Raw genomic sequence first — 18,671 nt, 5'->3', positions numbered from 1 at the left:
AAAGACGTTTCAGTACGTATGCGTCGGTACCGCCGGGGCAGTGCCTAAGTATTGTAAAGTGAAGGTGACAGTTCGATCCTCACACGAAGTATTTCATTGGCTTCCCACGAGTACGTAATGCACAGCGTGGCTGTTGCTAGGAAACGGCCTTAGATGCCGTTTGCTAATATCTGCTTTCTTTTGCGTCAATGTGGAAATTATCCTATTACTAAATACAGTTGTGCTGGTTACAGTTCAAACTGGATACGACGGAAGAGCGCGGGATGCGTTTCCTACGCCACATCTGACATTGCGCCTTAAATATTGTAAGACTGACATAATTCCGTCCTACCGAAAAACGAAACAGATTTCGCAGTCAGGTTCTTGAGATAATGCTAGAGACGGAAGTCACTGGGGCTGTTGTCTCACACGTCAGATTGGCCGAGCGGTCTAAGGCGCCAGATTTAAGCTCTGGTTCCCGAAAGGGAGCATGGGTTCGAACCCCACATCTGACAATGCGTTTTAATCATTCAGAAACTAACCTACTCCATTCATGTTGTAGAACAAGTAAATTACGCAGAAACACGCCATGGAGGTTTTGCTAGGGAAGACAGTGGCAGCAGTGCTGGCGTCTCACGTCCCATAGGCTGAGCAGTCAAAAAGAAATAGCGGAACATACTTTTCCTGTGTCGAGTTTTAGCTCTTCTCACGGACGTTTCCGTGGTCGTTGTGTTGTGGCTCTGGGCTCGAAGCGACAGGCGAAAATGAGTCAACAGTGACACGTACGTGGTTCAATGAATGGCAGGGCCTTAATAAAGATAGATGAAACGGCGGTTGGGGTAGTGGAGTCCTGAAGCGGCCGTATTGCGCGGGCAATAAGCTCACCAAGTTAGACTGTTATTATGCTAATAACGAGGGGGCTGTGGGTTCGATCCCACCAAGGGCTATTCCATTTTGTTTCCCTAAAAGGCAAATCCCAAGTGATCTGTACAAGGACTAAGGCGTCCGCCCGTCTGGCGACGTTCTCGCCAACTTGTATGCCACGCCAAAGACACGGGTCCATGCCCGATCACCGAAATTCGACAGCGTTGGGCGTGGTTAGTACTCAGGTGGGTGACCAGCTAGGAAGTCCGCGAGCTATTGGTTTCTTCAGTTTTGCCTTTTTCCTTAGTTTTTGAGTCTGCTGCGCGGAAATCCTGCGGTCCAGCACGCTGACACCTCTCTTGCTTCTCGGTACGCACAGGGGCGAACCTGCGGCCACTGTCAAATGAAAGAGTCCGTTGTGTGTTTGTCGATTTGGCGTCTCCCAGTCGTTTCTAGCGCCAGTCCTCTACATATACGGCCATTTGCAAGCGTCAGCTTTCGCGTCAGCCGAGCAAAGTCGAGACAAGTCGACACATGAGGACACACGATGCTGTGAATCGTAATCCGCACTAGCCTTCGCGGAGCGAGACGAGGGGTGGAGGAAAACCATTCGTACCACAACTGTTCGGAAATTCGAAGATCAAGTAGCGTTGAACACACTCTCCTGAGTAAAGGAGACAACTTCCGTGTGGTGTCCGGGTTTCGAACCCGGATCAGCTACTTGGGAAGCAACCACGCTGACCGACACACCACCACTGCCTTCCCCTACAAGCTGTTTGCGCCGTGATGTGTCGCCTTCCCTCCTGGCGCCAGAGGACGAAGGCTATCTCGCTGTAGGCGCTCAACGCCGAGTGGAAGGCGAACACATCTGAACCCGTTTTCCTGGTGCTGCTAGGGCGATATACTGTGACTAGGCGCAGAACTGACTTCCACTGAAGAAATCTGCCCTTTAATGCACATCAGGGCCAACACGAAATTTCTAATATGAAGTACTCACTGACGATCCAAAGACGTTTCAGTACGTATGCGTCGGTACCGCCGGGGCAGTGCCTAAGTATTGTAAAGTGAAGGTGACAGTTCGATCCTCACACGAAGTATTTCATTGGCTTCCCACGAGTACGTAATGCACAGCGTGGCTGTTGCTAGGAAACGGCCTTAGATGCCGTTTGCTAATATCTGCTTTCTTTTGCGTCAATGTGGAAATTATCCTATTACTAAATACAGTTGTGCTGGTTACAGTTCAAACTGGATACGACGGAAGAGCGCGGGATGCGTTTCCTACGCCACATCTGACATTGCGCCTTAAATATTGTAAGACTGACATAATTCCGTCCTACCGAAAAACGAAACAGATTTCGCAGTCAGGTTCTTGAGATAATGCTAGAGACGGAAGTCACTGGGGCTGTTGTCTCACACGTCAGATTGGCCGAGCGGTCTAAGGCGCCAGATTTAAGCTCTGGTTCCCGAAAGGGAGCGTGGGTTCGAACCCCACATCTGACAATGCGTTTTAATCATTCAGAAACTAACCTACTCCATTCATGTTGTAGAACAAGTAAATTACGCAGAAACACGCGATGGAGGTTTTGCTAGGGAAGACAGTGGCAGCAGTGCTGGCGTCTCACGTCCCATAGGCTGAGCAGTCAAAAAGAAATAGCGGAACATACTTTTCCTGTGTCGAGTTTTAGCTCTTCTCACGGACGTTTCCGTGGTCGTTGTGTTGTGGCTCTGGGCTCGAAGCGACAGGCGAAAATGAGTCAACAGTGACACGTACGTGGTTCAATGAATGGCAGGGCCTTAATAAAGATAGATGAAACGGCGGTTGGGGTAGTGGAGTCCTGAAGCGGCCGTATTGCGCGGGCAATAAGCTCACCAAGTTAGACTGTTATTATGCTAATAACGAGGGGGCTGTGGGTTCGATCCCACCAAGGGCTATTCCATTTTGTTTCCCTAAAAGGCAAATCCCAAGTGATCTGTACAAGGACTAAGGCGTCCGCCCGTCTGGCGACGTTCTCGCCAACTTGTATGCCACGCCAAAGACACGGGTCCATGCCCGATCACCGAAATTCGACAGCGTTGGGCGTGGTTAGTACTCAGGTGGGTGACCAGCTAGGAAGTCCGCGAGCTATTGGTTTCTTCAGTTTTGCCTTTTTCCTTAGTTTTTGAGTCTGCTGCGCGGAAATCCTGCGGTCCAGCACGCTGACACCTCTCTTGCTTCTCGGTACGCACAGGGGCGAACCTGCGGCCACTGTCAAATGAAAGAGTCCGTTGTGTGTTTGTCGATTTGGCGTCTCCCAGTCGTTTCTAGCGCCAGTCCTCTACATATACGGCCATTTGCAAGCGTCAGCTTTCGCGTCAGCCGAGCAAAGTCGAGACAAGTCGACACATGAGGACACACGATGCTGTGAATCGTAATCCGCACTAGCCTTCGCGGAGCGAGACGAGGGGTGGAGGAAAACCATTCGTACCACAACTGTTCGGAAATTCGAAGATCAAGTAGCGTTGAACACACTCTCCTGAGTAAAGGAGACAACTTCCGTGTGGTGTCCGGGTTTCGAACCCGGATCAGCTACTTGGGAAGCAACCACGCTGACCGACACACCACCACTGCCTTCCCCTACAAGCTGTTTGCGCCGTGATGTGTCGCCTTCCCTCCTGGCGCCAGAGGACGAAGGCTATCTCGCTGTAGGCGCTCAACGCCGAGTGGAAGGCGCACACATCTGAACCCGTTTTCCTGGTGCTGCTAGGGCGATATACTGTGACTAGGCGCAGAACTGACTTCCACTGAAGAAATCTGCCCTTTAATGCACATCAGGGCCAACACGAAATTTCTAATATGAAGTACTCACTGACGATCCAAAGACGTTTCAGTACGTATGCGTCGGTACCGCCGGGGCAGTGCCTAAGTATTGTAAAGTGAAGGTGACAGTTCGATCCTCACACGAAGTATTTCATTGGCTTCCCACGAGTACGTAATGCACAGCGTGGCTGTTGCTAGGAAACGGCCTTAGATGCCGTTTGCTAATATCTGCTTTCTTTTGCGTCAATGTGGAAATTATCCTATTACTAAATACAGTTGTGCTGGTTACAGTTCAAACTGGATACGACGGAAGAGCGCGGGATGCGTTTCCTACGCCACATCTGACATTGCGCCTTAAATATTGTAAGACTGACATAATTCCGTCCTACCGAAAAACGAAACAGATTTCGCAGTCAGGTTCTTGAGATAATGCTAGAGACGGAAGTCACTGGGGCTGTTGTCTCACACGTCAGATTGGCCGAGCGGTCTAAGGCGCCAGATTTAAGCTCTGGTTCCCGAAAGGGAGCATGGGTTCGAACCCCACATCTGACAATGCGTTTTAATCATTCAGAAACTAACCTACTCCATTCATGTTGTAGAACAAGTAAATTACGCAGAAACACGCCATGGAGGTTTTGCTAGGGAAGACAGTGGCAGCAGTGCTGGCGTCTCACGTCCCATAGGCTGAGCAGTCAAAAAGAAATAGCGGAACATACTTTTCCTGTGTCGAGTTTTAGCTCTTCTCACGGACGTTTCCGTGGTCGTTGTGTTGTGGCTCTGGGCTCGAAGCGACAGGCGAAAATGAGTCAACAGTGACACGTACGTGGTTCAATGAATGGCAGGGCCTTAATAAAGATAGATGAAACGGCGGTTGGGGTAGTGGAGTCCTGAAGCGGCCGTATTGCGCGGGCAATAAGCTCACCAAGTTAGACTGTTATTATGCTAATAACGAGGGGGCTGTGGGTTCGATCCCACCAAGGGCTATTCCATTTTGTTTCCCTAAAAGGCAAATCCCAAGTGATCTGTACAAGGACTAAGGCGTCCGCCCGTCTGGCGACGTTCTCGCCAACTTGTATGCCACGCCAAAGACACGGGTCCATGCCCGATCACCGAAATTCGACAGCGTTGGGCGTGGTTAGTACTCAGGTGGGTGACCAGCTAGGAAGTCCGCGAGCTATTGGTTTCTTCAGTTTTGCCTTTTTCCTTAGTTTTTGAGTCTGCTGCGCGGAAATCCTGCGGTCCAGCACGCTGACACCTCTCTTGCTTCTCGGTACGCACAGGGGCGAACCTGCGGCCACTGTCAAATGAAAGAGTCCGTTGTGTGTTTGTCGATTTGGCGTCTCCCAGTCGTTTCTAGCGCCAGTCCTCTACATATACGGCCATTTGCAAGCGTCAGCTTTCGCGTCAGCCGAGCAAAGTCGAGACAAGTCGACACATGAGGACACACGATGCTGTGAATCGTAATCCGCACTAGCCTTCGCGGAGCGAGACGAGGGGTGGAGGAAAACCATTCGTACCACAACTGTTCGGAAATTCGAAGATCAAGTAGCGTTGAACACACTCTCCTGAGTAAAGGAGACAACTTCCGTGTGGTGTCCGGGTTTCGAACCCGGATCAGCTACTTGGGAAGCAACCACGCTGACCGACACACCACCACTGCCTTCCCCTACAAGCTGTTTGCGCCGTGATGTGTCGCCTTCCCTCCTGGCGCCAGAGGACGAAGGCTATCTCGCTGTAGGCGCTCAACGCCGAGTGGAAGGCGAACACATCTGAACCCGTTTTCCTGGTGCTGCTAGGGCGATATACTGTGACTAGGCGCAGAACTGACTTCCACTGAAGAAATCTGCCCTTTAATGCACATCAGGGCCAACACGAAATTTCTAATATGAAGTACTCACTGACGATCCAAAGACGTTTCAGTACGTATGCGTCGGTACCGCCGGGGCAGTGCCTAAGTATTGTAAAGTGAAGGTGACAGTTCGATCCTCACACGAAGTATTTCATTGGCTTCCCACGAGTACGTAATGCACAGCGTGGCTGTTGCTAGGAAACGGCCTTAGATGCCGTTTGCTAATATCTGCTTTCTTTTGCGTCAATGTGGAAATTATCCTATTACTAAATACAGTTGTGCTGGTTACAGTTCAAACTGGATACGACGGAAGAGCGCGGGATGCGTTTCCTACGCCACATCTGACATTGCGCCTTAAATATTGTAAGACTGACATAATTCCGTCCTACCGAAAAACGAAACAGATTTCGCAGTCAGGTTCTTGAGATAATGCTAGAGACGGAAGTCACTGGGGCTGTTGTCTCACACGTCAGATTGGCCGAGCGGTCTAAGGCGCCAGATTTAAGCTCTGGTTCCCGAAAGGGAGCGTGGGTTCGAACCCCACATCTGACAATGCGTTTTAATCATTCAGAAACTAACCTACTCCATTCATGTTGTAGAACAAGTAAATTACGCAGAAACACGCGATGGAGGTTTTGCTAGGGAAGACAGTGGCAGCAGTGCTGGCGTCTCACGTCCCATAGGCTGAGCAGTCAAAAAGAAATAGCGGAACATACTTTTCCTGTGTCGAGTTTTAGCTCTTCTCACGGACGTTTCCGTGGTCGTTGTGTTGTGGCTCTGGGCTCGAAGCGACAGGCGAAAATGAGTCAACAGTGACACGTACGTGGTTCAATGAATGGCAGGGCCTTAATAAAGATAGATGAAACGGCGGTTGGGGTAGTGGAGTCCTGAAGCGGCCGTATTGCGCGGGCAATAAGCTCACCAAGTTAGACTGTTATTATGCTAATAACGAGGGGGCTGTGGGTTCGATCCCACCAAGGGCTATTCCATTTTGTTTCCCTAAAAGGCAAATCCCAAGTGATCTGTACAAGGACTAAGGCGTCCGCCCGTCTGGCGACGTTCTCGCCAACTTGTATGCCACGCCAAAGACACGGGTCCATGCCCGATCACCGAAATTCGACAGCGTTGGGCGTGGTTAGTACTCAGGTGGGTGACCAGCTAGGAAGTCCGCGAGCTATTGGTTTCTTCAGTTTTGCCTTTTTCCTTAGTTTTTGAGTCTGCTGCGCGGAAATCCTGCGGTCCAGCACGCTGACACCTCTCTTGCTTCTCGGTACGCACAGGGGCGAACCTGCGGCCACTGTCAAATGAAAGAGTCCGTTGTGTGTTTGTCGATTTGGCGTCTCCCAGTCGTTTCTAGCGCCAGTCCTCTACATATACGGCCATTTGCAAGCGTCAGCTTTCGCGTCAGCCGAGCAAAGTCGAGACAAGTCGACACATGAGGACACACGATGCTGTGAATCGTAATCCGCACTAGCCTTCGCGGAGCGAGACGAGGGGTGGAGGAAAACCATTCGTACCACAACTGTTCGGAAATTCGAAGATCAAGTAGCGTTGAACACACTCTCCTGAGTAAAGGAGACAACTTCCGTGTGGTGTCCGGGTTTCGAACCCGGATCAGCTACTTGGGAAGCAACCACGCTGACCGACACACCACCACTGCCTTCCCCTACAAGCTGTTTGCGCCGTGATGTGTCGCCTTCCCTCCTGGCGCCAGAGGACGAAGGCTATCTCGCTGTAGGCGCTCAACGCCGAGTGGAAGGCGCACACATCTGAACCCGTTTTCCTGGTGCTGCTAGGGCGATATACTGTGACTAGGCGCAGAACTGACTTCCACTGAAGAAATCTGCCCTTTAATGCACATCAGGGCCAACACGAAATTTCTAATATGAAGTACTCACTGACGATCCAAAGACGTTTCAGTACGTATGCGTCGGTACCGCCGGGGCAGTGCCTAAGTATTGTAAAGTGAAGGTGACAGTTCGATCCTCACACGAAGTATTTCATTGGCTTCCCACGAGTACGTAATGCACAGCGTGGCTGTTGCTAGGAAACGGCCTTAGATGCCGTTTGCTAATATCTGCTTTCTTTTGCGTCAATGTGGAAATTATCCTATTACTAAATACAGTTGTGCTGGTTACAGTTCAAACTGGATACGACGGAAGAGCGCGGGATGCGTTTCCTACGCCACATCTGACATTGCGCCTTAAATATTGTAAGACTGACATAATTCCGTCCTACCGAAAAACGAAACAGATTTCGCAGTCAGGTTCTTGAGATAATGCTAGAGACGGAAGTCACTGGGGCTGTTGTCTCACACGTCAGATTGGCCGAGCGGTCTAAGGCGCCAGATTTAAGCTCTGGTTCCCGAAAGGGAGCGTGGGTTCGAACCCCACATCTGACAATGCGTTTTAATCATTCAGAAACTAACCTACTCCATTCATGTTGTAGAACAAGTAAATTACGCAGAAACACGCCATGGAGGTTTTGCTAGGGAAGACAGTGGCAGCAGTGCTGGCGTCTCACGTCCCATAGGCTGAGCAGTCAAAAAGAAATAGCGGAACATACTTTTCCTGTGTCGAGTTTTAGCTCTTCTCACGGACGTTTCCGTGGTCGTTGTGTTGTGGCTCTGGGCTCGAAGCGACAGGCGAAAATGAGTCAACAGTGACACGTACGTGGTTCAATGAATGGCAGGGCCTTAATAAAGATAGATGAAACGGCGGTTGGGGTAGTGGAGTCCTGAAGCGGCCGTATTGCGCGGGCAATAAGCTCACCAAGTTAGACTGTTATTATGCTAATAACGAGGGGGCTGTGGGTTCGATCCCACCAAGGGCTATTCCATTTTGTTTCCCTAAAAGGCAAATCCCAAGTGATCTGTACAAGGACTAAGGCGTCCGCCCGTCTGGCGACGTTCTCGCCAACTTGTATGCCACGCCAAAGACACGGGTCCATGCCCGATCACCGAAATTCGACAGCGTTGGGCGTGGTTAGTACTCAGGTGGGTGACCAGCTAGGAAGTCCGCGAGCTATTGGTTTCTTCAGTTTTGCCTTTTTCCTTAGTTTTTGAGTCTGCTGCGCGGAAATCCTGCGGTCCAGCACGCTGACACCTCTCTTGCTTCTCGGTACGCACAGGGGCGAACCTGCGGCCACTGTCAAATGAAAGAGTCCGTTGTGTGTTTGTCGATTTGGCGTCTCCCAGTCGTTTCTAGCGCCAGTCCTCTACATATACGGCCATTTGCAAGCGTCAGCCGAGCAAAGTCGAGACAAGTCGACACATGAGGACACACGTTGCTGTGAATCGTAATCCGCACTAGCCTTCGCGGAGCGAGACGAGGGGTGGAGGAAAACCATTCGTACCACAACTGTTCGGAAATTCGAAGATCAAGTAGCGTTGAACACACTCTCCTGAGTAAAGGAGACAACTTCCGTGTGGTGTCCGGGTTTCGAACCCGGATCAGCTACTTGGGAAGCAACCACGCTGACCGACACACCACCACTGCCTTCCCCTACAAGCTGTTTGCGCCGTGATGTGTCGCCTTCCCTCCTGGCGCCAGAGGACGAAGGCTATCTCGCTGTAGGCGCTCAACGCCGAGTGGAAGGCGAACACATCTGAACCCGTTTTCCTGGTGCTGCTAGGGCGATATACTGTGACTAGGCGCAGAACTGACTTCCACTGAAGAAATCTGCCCTTTAATGCACATCAGGGCCAACACGAAATTTCTAATATGAAGTACTCACTGACGATCCAAAGACGTTTCAGTACGTATGCGTCGGTACCGCCGGGGCAGTGCCTAAGTATTGTAAAGTGAAGGTGACAGTTCGATCCTCACACGAAGTATTTCATTGGCTTCCCACGAGTACGTAATGCACAGCGTGGCTGTTGCTAGGAAACGGCCTTAGATGCCGTTTGCTAATATCTGCTTTCTTTTGCGTCAATGTGGAAATTATCCTATTACTAAATACAGTTGTGCTGGTTACAGTTCAAACTGGATACGACGGAAGAGCGCGGGATGCGTTTCCTACGCCACATCTGACATTGCGCCTTAAATATTGTAAGACTGACATAATTCCGTCCTACCGAAAAAAGAAACAGATTTCGCAGTCAGGTTCTTGAGATAATGCTAGAGACGGAAGTCACTGGGGCTGTTGTCTCACACGTCAGATTGGCCGAGCGGTCTAAGGCGCCAGATTTAAGCTCTGGTTCCCGAAAGGGAGCGTGGGTTCGAACCCCACATCTGACAATGCATTTTAATCATTCAGAAACTAACCTACTCCATTCATGTTGTAGAACAAGTAAATTACGCAGAAACACGCCATGGAGGTTTTGCTAGGGAAGACAGTGGCAGCAGTGCTGGCGTCTCACGTCCCATAGGCTGAGCAGTCAAAAAGAAATAGCGGAACATACTTTTCCTGTGTCGAGTTTTAGCTCTTCTCACGGACGTTTCCGTGGTCGTTGTGTTGTGGCTCTGGGCTCGAAGCGACAGGCGAAAATGAGTCAACAGTGACACGTACGTGGTTCAATGAATGGCAGGGCCTTAATAAAGATAGATGAAACGGCGGTTGGGGTAGTGGAGTCCTGAAGCGGCCGTATTGCGCGGGCAATAAGCTCACCAAGTTAGACTGTTATTATGCTAATAACGAGGGGGCTGTGGGTTCGATCCCACCAAGGGCTATTCCATTTTGTTTCCCTAAAAGGCAAATCCCAAGTGATCTGTACAAGGACTAAGGCGTCCGCCCGTCTGGCGACGTTCTCGCCAACTTGTATGCCACGCCAAAGACACGGGTCCATGCCCGATCACCGAAATTCGACAGCGTTGGGCGTGGTTAGTACTCAGGTGGGTGACCAGCTAGGAAGTCCGCGAGCTATTGGTTTCTTCAGTTTTGCCTTTTTCCTTAGTTTTTGAGTCTGCTGCGCGGAAATCCTGCGGTCCAGCACGCTGACACCTCTCTTGCTTCTCGGTACGCACAGGGGCGAACCTGCGGCCACTGTCAAATGAAAGAGTCCGTTGTGTGTTTGTCGATTTGGCGTCTCCCAGTCGTTTCTAGCGCCAGTCCTCTACATATACGGCCATTTGCAAGCGTCAGCTTTCGCGTCAGCCGAGCAAAGTCGAGACAAGTCGACACATGAGGACACACGATGCTGTGAATCGTAATCCGCACTAGCCTTCGCGGAGCGAGACGAGGGGTGGAGGAAAACCATTCGTACCACAACTGTTCGGAAATTCGAAGATCAAGTAGCGTTGAACACACTCTCCTGAGTAAAGGAGACAACTTCCGTGTGGTGTCCGGGTTTCGAACCCGGATCAGCTACTTGGGAAGCAACCACGCTGACCGACACACCACCACTGCCTTCCCCTACAAGCTGTTTGCGCCGTGATGTGTCGCCTTCCCTCCTGGCGCCAGAGGACGAAGGCTATCTCGCTGTAGGCGCTCAACGCCGAGTGGAAGGCGAACACATCTGAACCCGTTTTCCTGGTGCTGCTAGGGCGATATACTGTGACTAGGCGCAGAACTGACTTCCACTGAAGAAATCTGCCCTTTAATGCACATCAGGGCCAACACGAAATTTCTAATATGAAGTACTCACTGACGATCCAAAGACGTTTCAGTACGTATGCGTCGGTACCGCCGGGGCAGTGCCTAAGTATTGTAAAGTGAAGGTGACAGTTCGATCCTCACACGAAGTATTTCATTGGCTTCCCACGAGTACGTAATGCACAGCGTGGCTGTTGCTAGGAAACGGCCTTAGATGCCGTTTGCTAATATCTGCTTTCTTTTGCGTCAATGTGGAAATTATCCTATTACTAAATACAGTTGTGCTGGTTACAGTTCGAACTGGACACGACGGAAGAGCGCGGGATGCGTTTCCTACGCCACATCTGACATTGCGCCTTAAATATTGTAAGACTGACATAATTCCGTCCTACCGAAAAAAGAAACAGATTTCGCAGTCAGGTTCTTGAGATAATGCTAGAGACGGAAGTCACTGGGGCTGTTGTCTCACACGTCAGATTGGCCGAGCGGTCTAAGGCGCCAGATTTAAGCTCTGGTTCCCGAAAGGGAGCGTGGGTTCGAACCCCACATCTGACAATGCATTTTAATCATTCAGAAACTAACCTACTCCATTCATGTTGTAGAACAAGTAAATTACGCAGAAACACGCCATGGAGGTTTTGCTAGGGAAGACAGTGGCAGCAGTGCTGGCGTCTCACTTCCCATAGGCTGAGCAGTCAAAAAGAAATAGCGGAACATACTTTTCCTGTGTCGAGTTTTAGCTCTTCTCACGGACGTTTCCGTGGTCGTTGTGTTGTGGCTCTGGGCTCGAAGCGACAGGCGAAAATGAGTCAACAGTGACACGTACGTGGTTCAATGAATGGCAGGGCCTTAATAAAGATAGATGAAACGGCGGTTGGGGTAGTGGAGTCCTGAAGCCGCCGTATTGCGCGGGCAATAAGCTCACCAAGTTAGACTGTTATTATGCTAATAACGAGGGGGCTGTGGGTTCGATCCCACCAAGGGCTATTCCATTTTGTTTCCCTAAAAGGCAAATCCCAAGTGATCTGTACAAGGACTAAGGCGTCCGCCCGTCTGGCGACGTTCTCGCCAACTTGTATGCCACGCCAAAGACACGGGTCCATGCCCGATCACCGAAATTCGACAGCGTTGGGCGTGGTTAGTACTCAGGTGGGTGACCAGCTAGGAAGTCCGCGAGCTATTGGTTTCTTCAGTTTTGCCTTTTTCCTTAGTTTTTGAGTCTGCTGCGCGGAAATCCTGCGGTCCAGCACGCTGACACCTCTCTTGCTTCTCGGTACGCACAGGGGCGAACCTGCGGCCACTGTCAAATGAAAGAGTCCGTTGTGTGTTTGTCGATTTGGCGTCTCCCAGTCGTTTCTAGCGCCAGTCCTCTACATATACGGCCATTTGCAAGCGTCAGCTTTCGCGTCAGCCGAGCAAAGTCGAGACAAGTCGACACATGAGGACACACGATGCTGTGAATCGTAATCCGCACTAGCCTTCGCGGAGCGAGACGAGGGGTGGAGGAAAACCATTCGTACCACAACTGTTCGGAAATTCGAAGATCAAGTAGCGTTGAACACACTCTCCTGAGTGAAGGAGACAACTTCCGTGTGGTGTCCGGGTTTCGAACCCGGATCAGCTACTTGGGAAGCTACCACGCTGACCGACACACCACCACTGCCTTCCCCTACAAGCTGTTTGCGCCGTGATGTGTCGCCTTCCCTCCTGGCGCCAGAGGACGAAGGCTATCTCGCTGTAGGCGCTCAACGCCGAGTGGAAGGCGAACACATCTGAACCCGTTTTCCTGGTGCTGCTAGGGCGATATACTGTGACTAGGCGCAGAACTGACTTCCACTGAAGAAATCTGCCCTTTAATGCACATCAGGGCCAACACGAAATTTCTAATATGAAGTACTCACTGACGATCCAAAGACGTTTCAGTACGTATGCGTCGGTACCGCCGGGGCAGTGCCTAAGTATTGTAAAGTGAAGGTGACAGTTCGATCCTCACACGAAGTATTTCATTGGCTTCCCACGAGTACGTAATGCACAGCGTGGCTGTTGCTAGGAAACGGCCTTAGATGCCGTTTGCTAATATCTGCTTTCTTTTGCGTCAATGTGGAAATTATCCTATTACTAAATACAGTTGTGCTGGTTACAGTTCGAACTGGACACGACGGAAGAGCGCGGGATGCGTTTCCTACGCCACATCTGACATTGCGCCTTAAATATTGTAAGACTGACATAATTCCGTCCTACCGAAAAAAGAAACAGATTTCGCAGTCAGGTTCTTGAGATAATGCTAGAGACGGAAGTCACTGGGGCTGTTGTCTCACACGTCAGATTGGCCGAGCGGTCTAAGGCGCCAGATTTAAGCTCTGGTTCCCGAAAGGGAGCGTGGGTTCGAACCCCACATCTGACAATGCATTTTAATCATTCAGAAACTAACCTACTCCATTCATGTTGTAGAACAAGTAAATTACGCAGAAACACGCCATGGAGGTTTTGCTAGGGAAGACAGTGGCAGCAGTGCTGGCGTCTCACGTCCCATAGGCTGAGCAGTCAAAAAGAAATAGCGGAACATACTTTTCCTGTGTCGAGTTTTAGCTCTTCTCACGGACGTTTCCGTGGTCGTTGTGTTGTGGCTCTGGGCTCGAAGCGACAGGCGAAAATGAGTCAACAGTGACACGTACGTGGTTCAATGAATGGCAGGGCCTTAATAAAGATAGATGAAACGGCGGTTGGGGTAGTGGAGTCCTGAAGCGGCCGTATTGCGCGGGCAATAAGCTCACCAAGTTAGACTGTTATTATGCTAATAACGAGGGGGCTGTGGGTTCGATCCCACCAAGGGCTATTCCATTTTGTTTCCCTAAAAGGCAAATCCCAAGTGATCTGTACAAGGACTAAGGCGTCCGCCCGTCTGGCGACGTTCTCGCCAACTTGTATGCCACGCCAAAGACACGGGTCCATGCCCGATCACCGAAATTCGACAGCGTTGGGCGTGGTTAGTACTCAGGTGGGTGACCAGCTAGGAAGTCCGCGAGCTATTGGTTTCTTCAGTTTTGCCTTTTTCCTTAGTTTTTGAGTCTGCTGCGCGGAAATCCTGCGGTCCAGCACGCTGACACCTCTCTTGCTTCTCGGTACGCACAGGGGCGAACCTGCGGCCACTGTCAAATGAAAGAGTCCGTTGTGTGTTTGTCGATTTGGCGTCTCCCAGTCGTTTCTAGCGCCAGTCCTCTACATATACGGCCATTTGCAAGCGTCAGCTTTCGCGTCAGCCGAGCAAAGTCGAGACAAGTCGACACATGAGGACACACGATGCTGTGAATCGTAATCCGCACTAGCCTTCGCGGAGCGAGACGAGGGGTGGAGGAAAACCATTCGTACCACAACTGTTCGGAAATTCGAAGATCAAGTAGCGTTGAACACACTCTCCTGAGTAAAGGAGACAACTTCCGTGTGGTGTCCGGGTTTCGAACCCGGATCAGCTACTTGGGAAGCAACCACGCTGACCGACACACCACCACTGCCTTCCCCTACAAGCTGTTTGCGCCGTGATGTGTCGCCTTCCCTCCTGGCGCCAGAGGACGAAGGCTATCTCGCTGTAGGCGCTCAACGCCGAGTGGAAGGCGAACACATCTGAACCCGTTTTCCTGGTGCTGCTAGGGCGATATACTGTGACTAGGCGCAGAACTGACTTCCACTGAAGAAATCTGCCCTTTAATGCACATCAGGGCCAACACGAAATTTCTAATATGAAGTACTCACTGACGATCCAAAGACGTTTCAGTACGTATGCGTCGGTACCGCCGGGGCAGTGCCTAAGTATTGTAAAGTGAAGGTGACAGTTCGATCCTCACACGAAGTATTTCATTGGCTTCCCACGAGTACGTAATGCACAGCGTGGCTGTTGCTAGGAAACGGCCTTAGATGCCGTTTGCTAATATCTGCTTTCTTTTGCGTCAATGTGGAAATTATCCTATTACTAAATACAGTTGTGCTGGTTACAGTTCAAACTGGATACGACGGAAGAGCGCGGGATGCGTTTCCTACGCCACATCTGACATTGCGCCTTAAATATTGTAAGACTGACATAATTCCGTCCTACCGAAAAAAGAAACAGATTTCGCAGTCAGGTTCTTGAGATAATGCTAGAGACGGAAGTCACTGGGGCTGTTGTCTCACACGTCAGATTGGCCGAGCGGTCTAAGGCGCCAGATTTAAGCTCTGGTTCCCGAAAGGGAGCGTGGGTTCGAACCCCACATCTGACAATGCATTTTAATCATTCAGAAACTAACCTACTCCATTCATGTTGTAGAACAAGTAAATTACGCAGAAACACGCCATGGAGGTTTTGCTAGGGAAGACAGTGGCAGCAGTGCTGGCGTCTCACGTCCCATAGGCTGAGCAGTCAAAAAGAAATAGCGGAACATACTTTTCCTGTGTCGAGTTTTAGCTCTTCTCACGGACGTTTCCGTGGTCGTTGTGTTGTGGCTCTGGGCTCGAAGCGACAGGCGAAAATGAGTCAACAGTGACACGTACGTGGTTCAATGAATGGCAGGGCCTTAATAAAGATAGATGAAACGGCGGTTGGGGTAGTGGAGTCCTGAAGCGGCCGTATTGCGCGGGCAATAAGCTCACCAAGTTAGACTGTTATTATGCTAATAACGAGGGGGCTGTGGGTTCGATCCCACCAAGGGCTATTCCATTTTGTTTCCCTAAAAGGCAAATCCCAAGTGATCTGTACAAGGACTAAGGCGTCCGCCCGTCTGGCGACGTTCTCGCCAACTTGTATGCCACGCCAAAGACACGGGTCCATGCCCGATCACCGAAATTCGACAGCGTTGGGCGTGGTTAGTACTCAGGTGGGTGACCAGCTAGGAAGTCCGCGAGCTATTGGTTTCTTCAGTTTTGCCTTTTTCCTTAGTTTTTGAGTCTGCTGCGCGGAAATCCTGCGGTCCAGCACGCTGACACCTCTCTTGCTTCTCGGTACGCACAGGGGCGAACCTGCGGCCACTGTCAAATGAAAGAGTCCGTTGTGTGTTTGTCGATTTGGCGTCTCCCAGTCGTTTCTAGCGCCAGTCCTCTACATATACGGCCATTTGCAAGCGTCAGCTTTCGCGTCAGCCGAGCAAAGTCGAGACAAGTCGACACATGAGGACACACGATGCTGTGAATCGTAATCCGCACTAGCCTTCGCGGAGCGAGACGAGGGGTGGAGGAAAACCATTCGTACCACAACTGTTCGGAAATTCGAAGATCAAGTAGCGTTGAACACACTCTCCTGAGTAAAGGAGACAACTTCCGTGTGGTGTCCGGGTTTCGAACCCGGATCAGCTACTTGGGAAGCAACCACGCTGACCGACACACCACCACTGCCTTCCCCTACAAGCTGTTTGCGCCGTGATGTGTCGCCTTCCCTCCTGGCGCCAGAGGACGAAGGCTATCTCGCTGTAGGCGCTCAACGCCGAGTGGAAGGCGAACACATCTGAACCCGTTTTCCTGGTGCTGCTAGGGCGATATACTGTGACTAGGCGCAGAACTGACTTCCACTGAAGAAATCTGCCCTTTAATGCACATCAGGGCCAACACGAAATTTCTAATATGAAGTACTCACTGACGATCCAAAGACGTTTCAGTACGTATGCGTCGGTACCGCCGGGGCAGTGCCTAAGTATTGTAAAGTGAAGGTGACAGTTCGATCCTCACACGAAGTATTTCATTGGCTTCCCACGAGTACGTAATGCACAGCGTGGCTGTTGCTAGGAAACGGCCTTAGATGCCGTTTGCTAATATCTGCTTTCTTTTGCGTCAATGTGGAAATTATCCTATTACTAAATACAGTTGTGCTGGTTACAGTTCAAACTGGATACGACGGAAGAGCGCGGGATGCGTTTCCTACGCCACATCTGACATTGCGCCTTAAATATTGTAAGACTGACATAATTCCGTCCTACCGAAAAAAGAAACAGATTTCGCAGTCAGGTTCTTGAGATAATGCTAGAGACGGAAGTCACTGGGGCTGTTGTCTCACACGTCAGATTGGCCGAGCGGTCTAAGGCGCCAGATTTAAGCTCTGGTTCCCGAAAGGGAGCGTGGGTTCGAACCCCACATCTGACAATGCATTTTAATCATTCAGAAACTAACCTACTCCATTCATGTTGTAGAACAAGTAAATTACGCAGAAACACGCCATGGAGGTTTTGCTAGGGAAGACAGTGGCAGCAGTGCTGGCGTCTCACGTCCCATAGGCTGAGCAGTCAAAAAGAAATAGCGGAACATACTTTTCCTGTGTCGAGTTTTAGCTCTTCTCACGGACGTTTCCGTGGTCGTTGTGTTGTGGCTCTGGGCTCGAAGCGACAGGCGAAAATGAGTCAACAGTGACACGTACGTGGTTCAATGAATGGCAGGGCCTTAATAAAGATAGATGAAACGGCGGTTGGGGTAGTGGAGTCCTGAAGCGGCCGTATTGCGCGGGCAATAAGCTCACCAAGTTAGACTGTTATTATGCTAATAACGAGGGGGCTGTGGGTTCGATCCCACCAAGGGCTATTCCATTTTGTTTCCCTAAAAGGCAAATCCCAAGTGATCTGTACAAGGACTAAGGCGTCCGCCCGTCTGGCGACGTTCTCGCCAACTTGTATGCCACGCCAAAGACACGGGTCCATGCCCGATCACCGAAATTCGACAGCGTTGGGCGTGGTTAGTACTCAGGTGGGTGACCAGCTAGGAAGTCCGCGAGCTATTGGTTTCTTCAGTTTTGCCTTTTTCCTTAGTTTTTGAGTCTGCTGCGCGGAAATCCTGCGGTCCAGCACGCTGACACCTCTCTTGCTTCTCGGTACGCACAGGGGCGAACCTGCGGCCACTGTCAAATGAAAGAGTCCGTTGTGTGTTTGTCGATTTGGCGTCTCCCAGTCGTTTCTAGCGCCAGTCCTCTACATATACGGCCATTTGCAAGCGTCAGCTTTCGCGTCAGCCGAGCAAAGTCGAGACAAGTCGACACATGAGGACACACGATGCTGTGAATCGTAATCCGCACTAGCCTTCGCGGAGCGAGACGAGGGGTGGAGGAAAACCATTCGTACCACAACTGTTCGGAAATTCGAAGATCAAGTAGCGTTGAACACACTCTCCTGAGTAAAGGAGACAACTTCCGTGTGGTGTCCGGGTTTCGAACCCGGATCAGCTACTTGGGAAGCAACCACGCTGACCGACACACCACCACTGCCTTCCCCTACAAGCTGTTTGCGCCGTGATGTGTCGCCTTCCCTCCTGGCGCCAGAGGACGAAGGCTATCTCGCTGTAGGCGCTCAACGCCGAGTGGAAGGCGAACACATCTGAACCCGTTTTCCTGGTGCTGCTAGGGCGATATACTGTGACTAGGCGCAGAACTGACTTCCACTGAAGAAATCTGCCCTTTAATGCACATCAGGGCCAACACGAAATTTCTAATATGAAGTACTCACTGACGATCCAAAGACGTTTCAGTACGTATGCGTCGGTACCGCCGGGGCAGTGCCTAAGTATTGTAAAGTGAAGGTGACAGTTCGATCCTCACACGAAGTATTTCATTGGCTTCCCACGAGTACGTAATGCACAGCGTGGCTGTTGCTAGGAAACGGCCTTAGATGCCGTTTGCTAATATCTGCTTTCTTTTGCGTCAATGTG

General features: G+C 50.7%; 10 non-coding genes across 10 annotated transcripts; all 10 read left to right on the top strand.

The window, feature by feature from the left end:
- Positions 1–410: 410 nt before the first annotated feature.
- Trnal-uaa (transfer RNA leucine (anticodon UAA)) lies at positions 411–494 on the top strand. The gene has a single exon. It is a non-coding gene; the product is annotated as a tRNA-Leu (tRNA).
- Positions 495–2,259: 1,765 nt separating this feature from the next.
- Trnal-uaa (transfer RNA leucine (anticodon UAA)) lies at positions 2,260–2,343 on the top strand. Its single transcript has one exon. It is a non-coding gene; the product is annotated as a tRNA-Leu (tRNA).
- A 1,765-nt stretch (positions 2,344–4,108) lies between these two features.
- Positions 4,109–4,192, top strand: Trnal-uaa (transfer RNA leucine (anticodon UAA)). The gene has a single exon. It is a non-coding gene; the product is annotated as a tRNA-Leu (tRNA).
- A 1,765-nt stretch (positions 4,193–5,957) lies between these two features.
- Trnal-uaa (transfer RNA leucine (anticodon UAA)) lies at positions 5,958–6,041 on the top strand. Its single transcript has one exon. It is a non-coding gene; the product is annotated as a tRNA-Leu (tRNA).
- Positions 6,042–7,806: 1,765 nt separating this feature from the next.
- On the top strand, positions 7,807–7,890 carry Trnal-uaa (transfer RNA leucine (anticodon UAA)). Its single transcript has one exon. It is a non-coding gene; the product is annotated as a tRNA-Leu (tRNA).
- Positions 7,891–9,643: 1,753 nt separating this feature from the next.
- Positions 9,644–9,727, top strand: Trnal-uaa (transfer RNA leucine (anticodon UAA)). Its single transcript has one exon. It is a non-coding gene; the product is annotated as a tRNA-Leu (tRNA).
- A 1,765-nt stretch (positions 9,728–11,492) lies between these two features.
- On the top strand, positions 11,493–11,576 carry Trnal-uaa (transfer RNA leucine (anticodon UAA)). Its single transcript has one exon. It is a non-coding gene; the product is annotated as a tRNA-Leu (tRNA).
- Positions 11,577–13,341: 1,765 nt separating this feature from the next.
- Trnal-uaa (transfer RNA leucine (anticodon UAA)) lies at positions 13,342–13,425 on the top strand. Its single transcript has one exon. It is a non-coding gene; the product is annotated as a tRNA-Leu (tRNA).
- A 1,765-nt stretch (positions 13,426–15,190) lies between these two features.
- Positions 15,191–15,274, top strand: Trnal-uaa (transfer RNA leucine (anticodon UAA)). Its single transcript has one exon. It is a non-coding gene; the product is annotated as a tRNA-Leu (tRNA).
- Positions 15,275–17,039: 1,765 nt separating this feature from the next.
- On the top strand, positions 17,040–17,123 carry Trnal-uaa (transfer RNA leucine (anticodon UAA)). The gene has a single exon. It is a non-coding gene; the product is annotated as a tRNA-Leu (tRNA).
- Positions 17,124–18,671: the final 1,548 nt, after the last annotated feature.

This window comes from Schistocerca gregaria, chromosome 7, assembly GCF_023897955.1.
Source record: "Schistocerca gregaria isolate iqSchGreg1 chromosome 7, iqSchGreg1.2, whole genome shotgun sequence".
NCBI lineage: Eukaryota > Metazoa > Arthropoda > Insecta > Orthoptera > Acrididae > Schistocerca > Schistocerca gregaria.
Note: the sequence above shows the minus strand (reverse complement) of the source record. Positions and strands in the feature narration are given on the sequence as shown.